Source organism: Crocuta crocuta, unplaced genomic scaffold (assembly GCF_008692635.1).
Source record: "Crocuta crocuta isolate KB4526 unplaced genomic scaffold, BGI_CrCroc_1.0 scaffold71, whole genome shotgun sequence".
Taxonomy (NCBI): Eukaryota; Metazoa; Chordata; class Mammalia; order Carnivora; family Hyaenidae; genus Crocuta; species Crocuta crocuta.
The window spans coordinates 758,777-771,971 of NW_027527548.1; positions in this window are offsets into that span (position 1 = coordinate 758,777).

The following is a 13,195-nucleotide window of genomic DNA, read 5'->3' on the forward strand; positions in this document are numbered from 1 at the left end:
GGATCATGACCTGAGCCAAAATCCAGAGTCAGATGCTCAGCTCTTGAGCCACCCACTCTCCCCATGGCTTTTAGGAGTCTTAATAAGCAACATCTTCTGCCCTCATCCAAATTCAGAATACACTGAAAGACAAATGTAGGTGTCCGAGGGAGAACAAATGATCATTTTTATCTCTGAGAAGACTGATCAGAGGACATGGCTTCCAATGCGTGGACAGGTGGGCTTGCAAACGTTTCACCCCTGAATGTGAGCAGGCTCATTTACTAGGGTACTGTCAGGGTCATTGACAGCTAAGTCCCAAACCTTGGTGGTTTGGCCCAATAGATGGTTAATTCTTGCTCCTATAAATTCCTGATCAGAGGAGCATCTCCTCCAAGTGAAGATTTCAGAATCCATGTCCCTGAATCCTCATTTTATGACTCCACCATCTTTTTTTAAATTTTTGAAAAATTTTAAATAATCTCCACACCCCATGTGGGGTTCAAACTCATGACCCTGAGATCAAGAGTCGCACGCTCCACCGACCGAGCTGTCCAGGCACCCCTGGGGCTCCACCATCTTTAACACTTGTCTCCCAAAGATGCACATTGGCAACAAGTCAAAGAGCATGGACGTGGGGGGGAAAGCATGGGGTTCACAGGGAGCTCTGGAGAGAGGGTGTCCGGCAGACAGAGAAAAGCACAGTGCAAAGGCCCTGCGGTGTGTGCAAGCCTGGGCTGCTGGAGGAGCAGCAAGGAAACAGGGTGGGTGCAGGAGTGTAACTGAGTAAGGGAGTCGTAGAAAGCTTGAGGAAATTTTAGGGGCATAACACAGACTCCTATGGTCCCCAACGCCTCTAAAGGGCCACACACTTAACTAATTAACTCCTTTATAGGAGTGAAATGGGCCCCATTGGCACTGGCTTTCAGGAAAGCTTGACTCCATCTACAGGAGATGGTCACTTCTCAGCTCAACTAAGAGTTTTGAGGCAGAGATCGTGGGGCCCAGTATAGCCAAATCATCTGCTTATTTCAAGAATGAACATTGGGAGGAGATGGGTCTCAGAAAGTCTTATGTATGCGATGCACATAGACTCGCGCTTTATCCTGTAATGGCTGGAGGCAGTGGGAAGTGGTACTTAGAATACCCAGGACCAGGCTCAAGTAGGAGGGCACTTCCTCTCCCCCACCAGTTGGGTGGAGCCGTGTGAGTCATTCTGGCCAATGAGTGACATGCAGAAGCGACAGATCACTTCTGGTTGGAGCATTTAATTGTAGATCCAGGATTCGTGGGTAGCTTTCTTTTCCTCTAGTTGGGTGGTCAGCAGTGCTCAAGATGGCGGCTGCTTCCTGACTCGGGGTCCATGAGTCACTGCAACTTACTGAGCCCCCTAAAAACTGGAGATGGACTGGAATACATGAGCTACCAAGATTTGGGGGGGGGGCGGTTTCTACGACAGGTACTTGTGAGTCCCCACCTGGGACCCTTCTCTGGACCTCACTTAGGGTGGAGCCATCGGCAACCCTAGATGGGATAAGCCTGACATGTGTCCGAGGTGCCTTGAGCATGAACGCTCAGGACCATAGGAGGTGGAAAGCCTGGGCCCCGGGTCCGTGCTGAGCACAGAGAATTCCTATTTCCAGTCTCCCTGCAGAGAATTTCATCTGAGTGGTGGGCGCTTCCAAAATGGAGAGAGAGGAGGGACCAGGAAATGAGGGGATGGGGCTGCCTGGAAATCACTTCATCCGTCGGCATCCAGGTCCCTCTAGGTAAGCATTTTAATCTGCTTTCTGTAGGGGCATGGAGTTAGGGCGTCCCTCCCTTCCCGCCGCTGGTCGTGTTCCCCTGTGGTCGGCAGGAAGGAAGCAAACGCCCGATGTGACACCCAGCAGCTGCACATGGTGCATATGGTGTTAGTTCCGCCGACAGCAAAGCCGTCTGTCTGGAGGGGCCTCCTTGGTCAGGAACTACCCCCTGCCTACATCTCATAATGAGAGGGGACATTTTAACCCACCTTGAACTCACGTTTGGGAAGCGTCGATTACCGCTGCCAGAAGCAGCCTCTCTCTGAGCGGTCAGAGAGCAGAAGTCTGGTTTTAGGGCTCTGATTTCAGAGCTGCCGAAGTGCTGCCTGCTTTCTTCCCCAGCACTGGCTTGCTTCTGAGTCCCTCCTGCGTGGGGACAACGCACACATCAAGAGAGAGCTGCTAGCATTTACCAGTGCAGGGGCTGGGTGCCCTTGAGGAAAGGATCTGGAAAGAAAGGGGGGAAGGATCCTTTGTCCTGTCTGGATGTCCTCAGGAGAACAGAGGGAAGGTGCCAGGGCCTGGATGGAAAGTCCCTAAGATCTCGTGAGAAAAGAGCATCAAGAATCAGACACATTCTGCTTCCGAGATTTCCATATCAAGTGTGAATTATCCCCAAATGTGGATGATTATTCCTGATGGTTCCTGCTATTAAGACAAACAAGCTCACAATCATATGAGGACACACTGCCTCTTTAACCTCTGCAAATACGATCATCCATAGTGGTGGGGGCTTTCTGCTTTTCCTAACCCTGTATCTTTCCTTTCCTGGGGGCATAAAATGATGGCTAAAAAGGCCACGCAGGGCTGAAACACTGGATATTGCGATGGTGCTGTGCCGGGACCAAGAAGCATTTGAGTTTTTCCTCGCAAGGGTGGTGATTGTTATAGCGGAAATCATCGTGCGGGCATTTTCCAACATTCACCTAATATTTGGAGAGGCTCTTATATGACTTGGCAAATATCTGCATTCATTTGCCTATTTGATCACTACTGCAAACAGGAGGAAACCTTGGCCTTGAGGAATAACCTCTGCCCTCAGCTCTAGGCAACAGCACTATTCCTAGTGACCAGCGTATTTGGGTATTAAACCAAGATTGGCGAGAGCACCTTATATGGGTAAGGACCCCCATCCTCAGAGTGCCCTGGTTTTATTTCAAAGGGTCCATAGTTTCAGGGGGGAAAAGTCAGTCAGCTGCCCAGATCTCAATTCCTTCCCTGACCCGCAAGTTCCTCCTTTCTGGCGAAAGCCTGTTCTGATTTCTTGGTGCTAATTGGCGGTTCCCTCTGACTCCTGACCCTCGGGACCCTTCGGCCTCCCCTTTGGCAGTGTTGTGCCGCTGGTAAACGGCTTTCCGGGAGAGGAAAAACACCCTGGTTCGTAGCATTTGCCAGCTCTCACGCTGGAAATATCTCCATCATAACCGATTTCAAGCAACCTGCATTTTAACAACTGGCTCTTAAGATTCCTGAATTTGGGGGGTGCCTGGCTGGCTCATTTGGTAAAGCCTGCAACTCTTGATCTCACTCAGAGTTGTAACTGCAAGCCCCACGCTGAGTATAGAGATTACTTAGAAATAAAATCTAAAAAAAAGGAAAAGAAAGATTCCTGACTTTTGTACAGCCAGCTCTCTGGAGCAGGTACGAACCTGTTGTGACGTGTTATTGCCTGTGTGTGAAATATGAGCAAAAATAGTCACTACGTTCTGTCCAGCACTGTTTGTAATAGCGAAAAGTTGGGTTCAACCCACAAGTTCATAATAGGGAATGCTCTGAGTTCGAGATACAAAGGGTCACGATAGCCACTAAAAGATGAGGCAAATCTGGATATAGACCCATGTCGGAGAGAGGACTGGATGAGGAAAGCAAGGCGTGGCAGGGTGCAGCGGCGACCGCAAACCAAGTCTTTGTATAGAGGCCAAGAAGGCAAAGCAAATGAGTGAACCCAGCTAACTGGATCAACAGGGAAGGGTGGGGACCACGGAAAGACGGAGACCACATACTCCATCCACTGGCAGCAGCACTTTGTCGCCATGTTGGAATAAAGAGCGATTGTTCCCAGGTCTTATTTTTTTTTTTAATGTTTTATTTATTTCTAGGAGAGAGAGAGAGAGACAGCGTGAGCAGGGGAGGGTCAGAGAGAGAGGGAGTCACAGACTCTGAAACAGGCTCCAGGCTCTGTGCTGGCAGTCAGCACAGAGCCCGACGCAGGGCTCGAATCCACGACCCGCGAGATCATGACCTAAGCGAAAGTCGGACACTTAACCAACTAAGCCACCCAGGTGCCCCCCCACCCAGGTCTTATTTTTTAAGGGAAACAGGAAATCTGGATTTAAAAACTTGGGGGAGGGGAGCACCTGGGTGGCTCAGTCAGTTGAGTGTCCGACTTCAGCTCAGGTCATGATGTCACAGTTCGTGAGTTCAAGCCCTACATGGGGCTCTGTGCTGACAGCTCAGAGCCTGGAGCCTGCTTCAGATTCTGTGTCTCCCTCTCTCTGTCCCTCCCCTGCTTGTTCTCTGTCTCTGTCTCACTCGAAAATAAACAGTAAAAAATAAATAAATAAATAAATAAATAAAATAAAAACTTTGATAAAGAATGCTGAGTTTATACGTATTTTTGTAGGCCATTTGCCCGAGCCTATGGAGGGAGGTCTTTATGTAAGTTTTTAAAAGCTCTCCTCTAAAAGGCAAATTTTAAAAAAAGTTCCTTCTTGACCAGAGTGAACACTGAATTGTAGTCCCCTTCAGCCTGGTGCTTTTGTGCAGTGCACAGTCCACATAACTGTGTCAACCCTGCATGTAAGCTGCTTTTCAGCTTGGGACCTGTGGGTACCCTCCAAGAGGTATCTCGTTGGGTCCCATCCCACGGCTTTCTCTGCCCAAGTGTATGTTGTGAGCTGGGCCCCACCTGGGTCCAGTGCTGCAGATGTCCCCAAGCTTCCACTTACGATCTCCACCCAGGCCCGGCCAGGGCTTGCCACCTGCCTCACTGCGGGGTCCCCTGGAGCCTAGCTGTGATCTACCCCACGGCAGGCAGCGTGCGAGTCTCGGGAGTGCTCCCCGAGCCTGCTATCTGACTGTCCACACCTGTGTCAGGGGCAGCTTTACAGCACCCTGCACACTGAGCCCGAATCGGGTGTGGACGAAGGCCCTCCTCCCACGCCTTCCCCTCCACTGGACATTCTTTCCCCTCCGGCCCTCCGCTCTCTGGTTTTCTCTTCTCCGTCACACTCTACTGGCCGGAAACCTGAGCCACGAGCCTCCCTCTTCCCTTCTTCATCGTCCTCTGGCTTTTTGGTCACTTATTTTCTCCAGGCATCTTTAGAATACTGTAGATACTCACTCGTACATTTTTTCTTAAATCCCATTTTTTAAACAGCTGAAAAGGGTGTAATGTTTGCACCCCATAAATATTGACGTCTTAAAATAGTTCCTTCACGCTGAAATTGTCCCCAAAGATTATCAATAGTATAATAGTGTGTTTTCTACCATCATCTATTTTTAAACAGCCGTGAACAATATGGGGTGCATGGGTGGCTAGGTGGGTTGGGCCTTTGACTCTTGGTTTTGCCTGAAGTCATGATCTCACTGTTAGTGAGTTCGAGCCCTGCATCAGGTTCTGTGCTGACAGCACGAAGCCTGCTTTGGATTCTCTGCCTCTCTCTCTCTCTGCCCCTTCCCCGCTCTCTCTCTCCAAAATAAATAAACACTTTAAAAATAAATAAATAAGCCACGAACAGTAGAATGGAAATTTTACTTGACCCTCTTTGCCGATACAATTTTCAAATATATATATAGTAACTTATTTAAGTAATCTCTACGCCCAACACAGGGCTGAAACTCACCAGTCCAAGATCAAGAGTCACATGCTCCACCGACTGAGCCGGCCAGCCATGCCTAAAAATAGTAAGATTTTTAAAATTAAAATTAACAATGAAATAAGGTTTTATTTCATAATAATTAAATAAAACCAAATAATATTTTAATACTATTATATTAAAAAATAGAGAAGTGTGACTGCCTTTTGTAAAGGGACAGAGGGGCTGGCTCGTGGGCAGAGGGCAGTAAGAAGGAAAAGCTGTCAGGAAAGGTATAAAAGGAAGAAGAGGAACTATAAACTGATTCCCTCAACATGCCCCTAGGCTCCCCATGTTCAAAGCGCGCTGTCTTGATGTTCTAAACACGTCTCCCTTTCCAACAGGGGCTCCTAGCCTTGCGCATGATCCTGTTATCAGAGAAGGAAGGAAAAGGCTTCCTATACTTTGCAAGGGACCCTATTGTCTAAGCCCTCTAGGCTTAGTGTGTTGCTGAGTGTGTTGCTCTAGGACCAATTATTTTTACACATTGGATTAATGTCCCCCAAGTACAAACACACAGGGGTGCATGCGTGGGTTATGCTTATATAAGCATAACGTATTTCAAAAGGACACACAAGAAATCAGGAAGAGTGAATGACTCCGGTCAGAGAATCTAGAACTTTTTAATTTTACAATATTTTGTTACAGTTTGAATATTTTCCATATACATGGATAATGCTTTCCATGATAAAAGGAAAGTAAGCTTACAGGCATATTGTGCAAAGAGCTTCCTTATTTGTTTCACTTTTGTGCTGATATAATATATACGTGCTAAGACAGTTAACTTTATGTGTCAACTTGACTTGGCCACTGGGTGCCCAGATAACTGGCCAAGTATAATTCTGGGTGTTTCTGTGAGTGCGTTTTAGGTGAATTTAACATTTAAATCAGCAGACTGAACAAAGCAGATTGCCTCCACCATGTGGTAGCCCTCATTCAGTCAGCTGAAGGTCTGGATAAATTAAAAGATGGCCTTTGAGCTAGGACAAAGGATCTACCACAGCCTGCTGGCCTTCAGAGTTGAACGACGACACTGGCTTTGCAGATTTTGGGTTTGCCAACCTCCAGTATTTGTGTGAGCCAATCCCTTATATAAAGAGATTATATAACATATCTCTATATATTGTAATATAGTAACACACACACAAACATCTCGTATTGATTCTGTTTCTTTGGAGAATCCTAATACACATAGGCATTTTTCTTTACATTAAAATTGTTTTAATGTTTATTTACCTATTTTGAGAGACACACAGAGAGAGATTGTATATGCATGAGCAGGGAGGAGAAGAGAAAGAGAGAGAGAATCCCAAGCAGGCTCCTTACTATCGGTCCAGAGCCCGACACAGCACTCAAACTCACAACGGAGAGATCATGATCCGAGCCAACGTCAAGAGTCGGATGCTTACCTGACTGAGTCACCCAGGCAGCCCTTTGCTACATTTTAAAAATATTATTTTCTTTTTCTCCCCAGCTTTATTTGAGATGTATTTTACACACGGTATAATTCATTCATTTTTTTAAATTTTTTTTAATGTTTTATTTATTTCTAGGCGCGAGAGAGAGACAGCGTGAGCAGTGAAGGGTCAGAGAGAGAGGGAGACACAGACTCGGAAACAGGCACCAGGCCCTGAGCTGGCAGTCAGCACAGAGCCCAACAGGGGGCTCGAACCCACGAACCGTGAGATCATGACCCAAGCGAAAGTCGGACGCTTAACCGACTAAGCCACCCAGGTGCCCCAATTCATTTTAAGCTTACAATTCTAGGAGTGTGGGCATCCGGGTGTGTAACTACCACCACTATCAAAATAAATAAAACATTGTTCACATGCATATAATTTAAGAGTCATCCAAAGCTGTCCATCAGACGTGATTCATTTTGGCTATGAGTGACAGGCAATGCAAATAACAGAGGATTAATAACCTAGAGGAAGTTGCCCACTGAGGCTGAGGACAATTCACAGCATCTCCTCTGGGAGGTCAGCGTTTCAAATGAAAGAGGTGATAGCTCAGTTTACCTGCTTCTAAATCACTTTGGCAATGTTCTTTAATTAATTTATTTTTTTTAAATTGTGTTAATGTTTTATTTATTTCTGAGAGAGAGAGAAGCAGCATGAGCAGGGGCGGGTCAGAGAGAGAGGGAGACACAGAATCTGAAACAGGCTCCAGGCTCTGAGCTAGCTGTCAGCACAGAGCCTGACATGGGGCTCGAACCCACAAACCATGAGATCGTGACCTGAGCTGAAACCAAGAGTTGGACGTTTAACCAACTGAGCCACCCAGGCACCCCTGGCAGTTTTCTTATCTTAGGAGCTTGGATATTTAATTAGCTTAAAGTATAATAAGTGTTATCAGACCCTAAAGATATCGTCATACAATGATCTTGAAAAGCACACTTAGCCTATGACGAGGAAAAAACTCCCACCTCATGTGTTACAAGAGATTTTCAAATATACCCATATCTTGCATCAACGTAATTCTTTGTTAGAGAACATTTTGACATTAGTTTTGTAATTTAAGTTATTAGATTATCATTCATTGAATTTGCCATGGGCCAAGGCTTCTAGACAATTACCACACAGCACTTCGCATGTTTGCAAAGTGAGATAATCTAACTGACAAATTGCTTTGCGTGTATAGCAGCATTTTTCTGAAGACTGGATTTCACCATTTATTTTTAAAATTTTTTTATTAATGCTTTTTATTTATTTCTGAGAGAGAGAGAGACTCGACAGCGTGAACAGGAGAGGGGCAGACACAGAATCTGAAGCAGGCTCCAGGCTCTGAGCCGTCAGCACAGAGCCCGACGTGGGGCTTGAACCCACGAACCGTGAGATCATGACCTGAGCCGAAGTCAGACGCTCAACAGACTGAGCCACCCAGGAGCCCCAATACATCCGTGTTTCAGACGAGTACAATGGGGAAGGAAAAAAGGCCTTTGTCCCTGTTGGTGGGGGAGGGGAATAAAACCTTCTCCAGGAACCCCTCAGCAGGCTTCCACTTACACAGCTTCAAAGGTGAAAGGGGCTGGACAATCTCATTTTTCGCTCTGGCCTCCAGGCAGTAGAGAAGAGTTTTGAGCGGATGTTAAGAGAGCCCACCTGCTACAGGAGGCAGGGCACAAAGCAAGCTGAATAGTTAGGTTCCGCACCAGAAAAACGATTGCTGCTCTGGTAACTCATGAGCAACTTGCTCTTCAGATTCTAAGCCTCTAAGAAAATGGTTTCGGGGCGCCTGGGTGGCTTAGTCGGTTAAGCGTCTGACTTTCGCTTAGGTCATGATCTCACGGTTCATGGGTTCGAGCCCCGCATTGGGCTCTGTGCTGACTGCCAGCTCAGGGCCTGGAGCCTGTTTCCGAGTCTGTGTCTCCCTCTCTCTCTGACCCTTCCCTGCTCACACTGTCTCTCTCTCTCGCCTAGAAATAAATAAAACATTAAAATTTTAAAAAAATTTTTTTAATTAAGAAAAATGGTTTCTGCAACTCAAGTATCCAATCGCTTTGCACTGTGTGTGTGAACATTACTGTTCTAACCCAGTGGTTCTCAGACTGACAAGTTCAGCAACATCACCTAAGGCCTTGTTAAAATGCCCCCCTCCCCCCTGCAATAGATCAAAGATGGGGCCAGAGAATTTGCATTTCTAACAAATTCCCAGGTGCCGCAGCTGATCTTAAAATCACATTTTGAAAATCACTATTCCTGCCAGTCTCTAAGGTTAACAGACACTGCGCCGTTTTCTTTTTCATTTCTTTTAAGTTTATTTATTTAATTTTTTTTTAACGCTTACTTATTTTTGAGAGACAGAGAGTGAGCAGGGGAGGGGCAGGGAGAGAGGGAGACACGGTATCCGAAGCAGGCTCCAGGCTCTGAGCTGTCAGCACAGAGCCCGAAGCGGGGCTCGAACCCACGAACCAACCATGAGTTCATGACCTGAGCCGAAGTCGGCTGCTTAACCGACTGAGCTCCCCAGGCTCCCCTATTTATTTATTTTTTGATAGAGAACACACGCACAGGAGCAAAGAAGGGCAGAGAGAGGGAGAGCCAGAGCCCCAAGCAGGCTCGGCAGGTCAGCGCAGAGCCCCATGCAGGCCTTCAACCCACAGACCGTGAGGTCACGACTTGCGCTGAGATCAAGAGTTGGACGTTCAACCGACTGAGCCCCCAGGCGCCCCAGACATTTGTGCCATTTTTAGTCTTTTGTCTCCTCTCCCCAAACTGTGAAGGACAACCTTGTCTCAGTGACAAGTGGGGGCAGAGGGAACAAGAGGTATCAAGGGCCGGCCTTGGACAATCTGTTTTGCTCTTGGCAGCCATTTTCCTTCTTTGGGTACCAGCAGCCTGGGTTCCGTTTGGGGAGCTCCCTGACCACAGTACTTGACATTCGCGTGGGGTGGATCGCGCCTCCTGTTCTGCTGGGGAAGGAGGCGCGAGACCCAGGATTGCCTAATCAGGGGAACCTGCATGACGGGTCGCAGCGATTGGTTGGGGGATGGTCACCTGACCTCAGCTGATTCAAGGGCCTTTTCTAGAGCAGTTGGGGGGAAGTGACAAGACTCTTTCCACTAGGGCAGCTAATTAGGACACAGGATTAAAGGTGACTTCACTTCCTGCTGGCAGAGATCGGAGGCTAGACCAACCAATGGAGACCACTCCTTACTCCAGCCTTCTCTGGAATTTTCCAGGTGCACGGGCCAATTTCCTCCTTTACAGATGGGCCCATGTGAATTGGATTTGTGTCCCTTGTAAGTGACAGAGTTCTGACGAACCCAGGAGAAGACCCGAGAGGGCTTGGTGAGACATTGAGAGGAAGTGAAAGAAGGCACTGAGACGGGGGCGGGGGAGACTGGCTGGGCGCCAAGGCATGGAGGGCCTCGCTGGCACAGCAAGCATTTTGAATCTTTAACTCCGGGAACTGGGAGGCCACTGAATGGTCTGAAGCACAAGAGTCCTATGAAAATGGCTCTGGGGGGACATAGGACACCAAAACATGCACAACAAATATTCGAAGTTTCAATCTGTTGACTTTGAAATTCTACTTTGAGGGAGTTGTGCAGTCATCTCTTTGGATATCAGCAATTAGAAGAAGGAAGAGTACGGGGTGCCTGGGGGGCGTAGTCGGTTAAGCGTCCAATTTCGGCTCAGATCATGATCTCCCGGTTTGTGAGTTCGAGCCCCACGTCAGGCTCTGTGCTGACAGCGCAGAGCCTGAAGCCTGCTTCCGATTCTGTATTTCCCCCTCTCTCCGCCCCTCCCCTGCTCATGCTCTGTCTCTCAAAAGTAAATAAATGTTTAAAAAAGCATGGGACGCTTGGGTGGCTCAGTCAGTTAAGCATCTGACTTCAGCTCAGGTCATGATCTCATAGTCCGTGAGTTTGAGCCCCGCATCAGGCTCTGTGCTGACCACTCAGAGCCTGGAGCCTGCTTCGGATTCTGTCTCCCTCTCTCCTCCCCTCCCCCACTCACACTCTGTCCTCTCTCTCTCTCAAAAGTTAAGTAAACATTTTTTAAAAATTAAAATAAAAAATTGGGGCGCCTGGGTGGCTTAGTCGGTTAAGCGTCCGACTTTCACTTAGGTCATGATCTCGCGGTTCGTGGGTTCGAGCCCCGCGTCGGGCTCTGTGCTGACTGCCAGCTCGGAGCCTGGAGCCTGTTTCGGTCTGTGACTCCCTCTCTCTCTGACCCTCCCCTGCTCACGCTGTCTCTCTCTCTCCTAAAAATAAATAAAATATTTAAAAAAAAAAAAAAATTAAAATAAAAAATCAATTAAAAAAAGAAACGAAAAGACAAAGGCAGGCAGGAACTCTGTGTGTGCATGGCTGCGCTAATGGGACCTAATGTACCAAACCGCTACCGGTGATCGCGGTGGAGGAATGCTCTTTCTTCTAGACATTTCCGTATCTGACTTCATTTTTACAACAAGCACATATAACTTTTAAAAAGTAGTTAATATCCTAACTCCTGGAAAATAATTGTCACTATCTATTAAAATTTTAAAAACTCACACCCTTTTCTTGTTAACCAGCATTTCCACCGCAGGCTTCTATCTTACGAAACAGGGGTCAGCAAACTTCCTTTGTAAAGAGCCAGATAGTAAACATCTTAGGCTTTGTGGGCCATCCAGTCTCTGTATCAGTGAGTCACCTCCTCCAGAGTAATGGGAAAGCAGCTATGGATATTATGTAAATTAATGCACTTGGCTGTGTTCCAATAAAACTTTATTTACAAAACTACACGTTAGGATGGATTTGGTCTGTGGATTTGGGTTTGTCAACCTCTGCTATAGAAAAAAGAACACATGTTAATATACATAACCAGGATGTTTACTGCAGAATGTTTGAAGCAAAAAGAAAACCAAAAAGGCAAAATACTTGAAATAGCAAACATCCATCATCAGTTCATTAGTGGAATGGTTGATAAATTGTGGTATGTGGAAACTAGGCAATTTTGTGCAAATATTAAAAAGAACCAGTTAGGGGCGCCTGGGTAGCTCAGTCAGTGAAGCCTCTGACTTCGGCTCAGGTCATGATCTTATAGCTCATGAGTTCCAGCCGTGTGTTGGGCTCAGTGCTGACAGCTCAGAGACTGGAGCCTGCTTCACATTCTATGTCTCCCTCTCTCTCTGCCCCTCTCCCCACTCATGCTGTCTCTCCCCCTCCCCTCTCTCTCTCAAAAATAAATAAATATTTTGGGGTACCTGGGTGGCTCAGTCGGTTAAGCGTCCAACTTTGGCTCAGGTCATGATCTCACAGTTCATGGGTTCGAGCCCCACGTCAGGCTCTGTGCTGACAGCTCAAAGCCTGGAGCCTGTTTCAGATTCTGTGTCTCCCTCTCTCTCCGACCCTCCCCTGCTCAGGCCGTCTCTCTCTCTCTCAGAAATAAACAAAACATTAAAAAATGTTTAAATAAAAAAATAACAAAAATAAATAAAATTTTAGAAAATTAAAAAATAAAAAGAACCAATCAGACACCCCTCTCCCCCCCACGGACCAGTGAACAAAGAGATTTGCAGAATAAAGGAAATAACGTATAGCAGCTTTTCACAAACCTGTGAAGGAAGTAACTTTGCGAGGCCTCCCACTGTGGGTGGAGGGCACTTCCTGGTCCCACGGCTGCGCTTTGCCACGTGACTTGATTTGGCCAATAGAATGTTAGCAAATGTCCGGTGAGCAGAGCCCGCCATGTATTGCACGTTAGACTTGGCCTTTGGAACTCCTGCGGGTGCCGTGAGAAGAGCATGTCTCATGTAGCCACTGGTCCAGAGAGGGTGAGGAACACGTGGAGGAGACCCAGCCCGGTGCCCCTGCAGCCGAGCAGAATTGGCCAATTGACCCTCTGAGCCCAGCTGACGCTTGCGGACCCATTAACATGAGGATAAATGCCTCNTTGAGAGAGAGAGGGAGGGAGCAAGTAAGCTAGGGGCAGAGAGAGAGGTAGGGAGAGAGAGAAACGGGGCTCATCCAAAGTGGGACTCAAACTCGCCAACCGTGAGATCATGACCTGAGCCGAAGTCAGATGCTTAAACGACTAAGCCTCCCAGGCGCCCCTAAACGCTTTT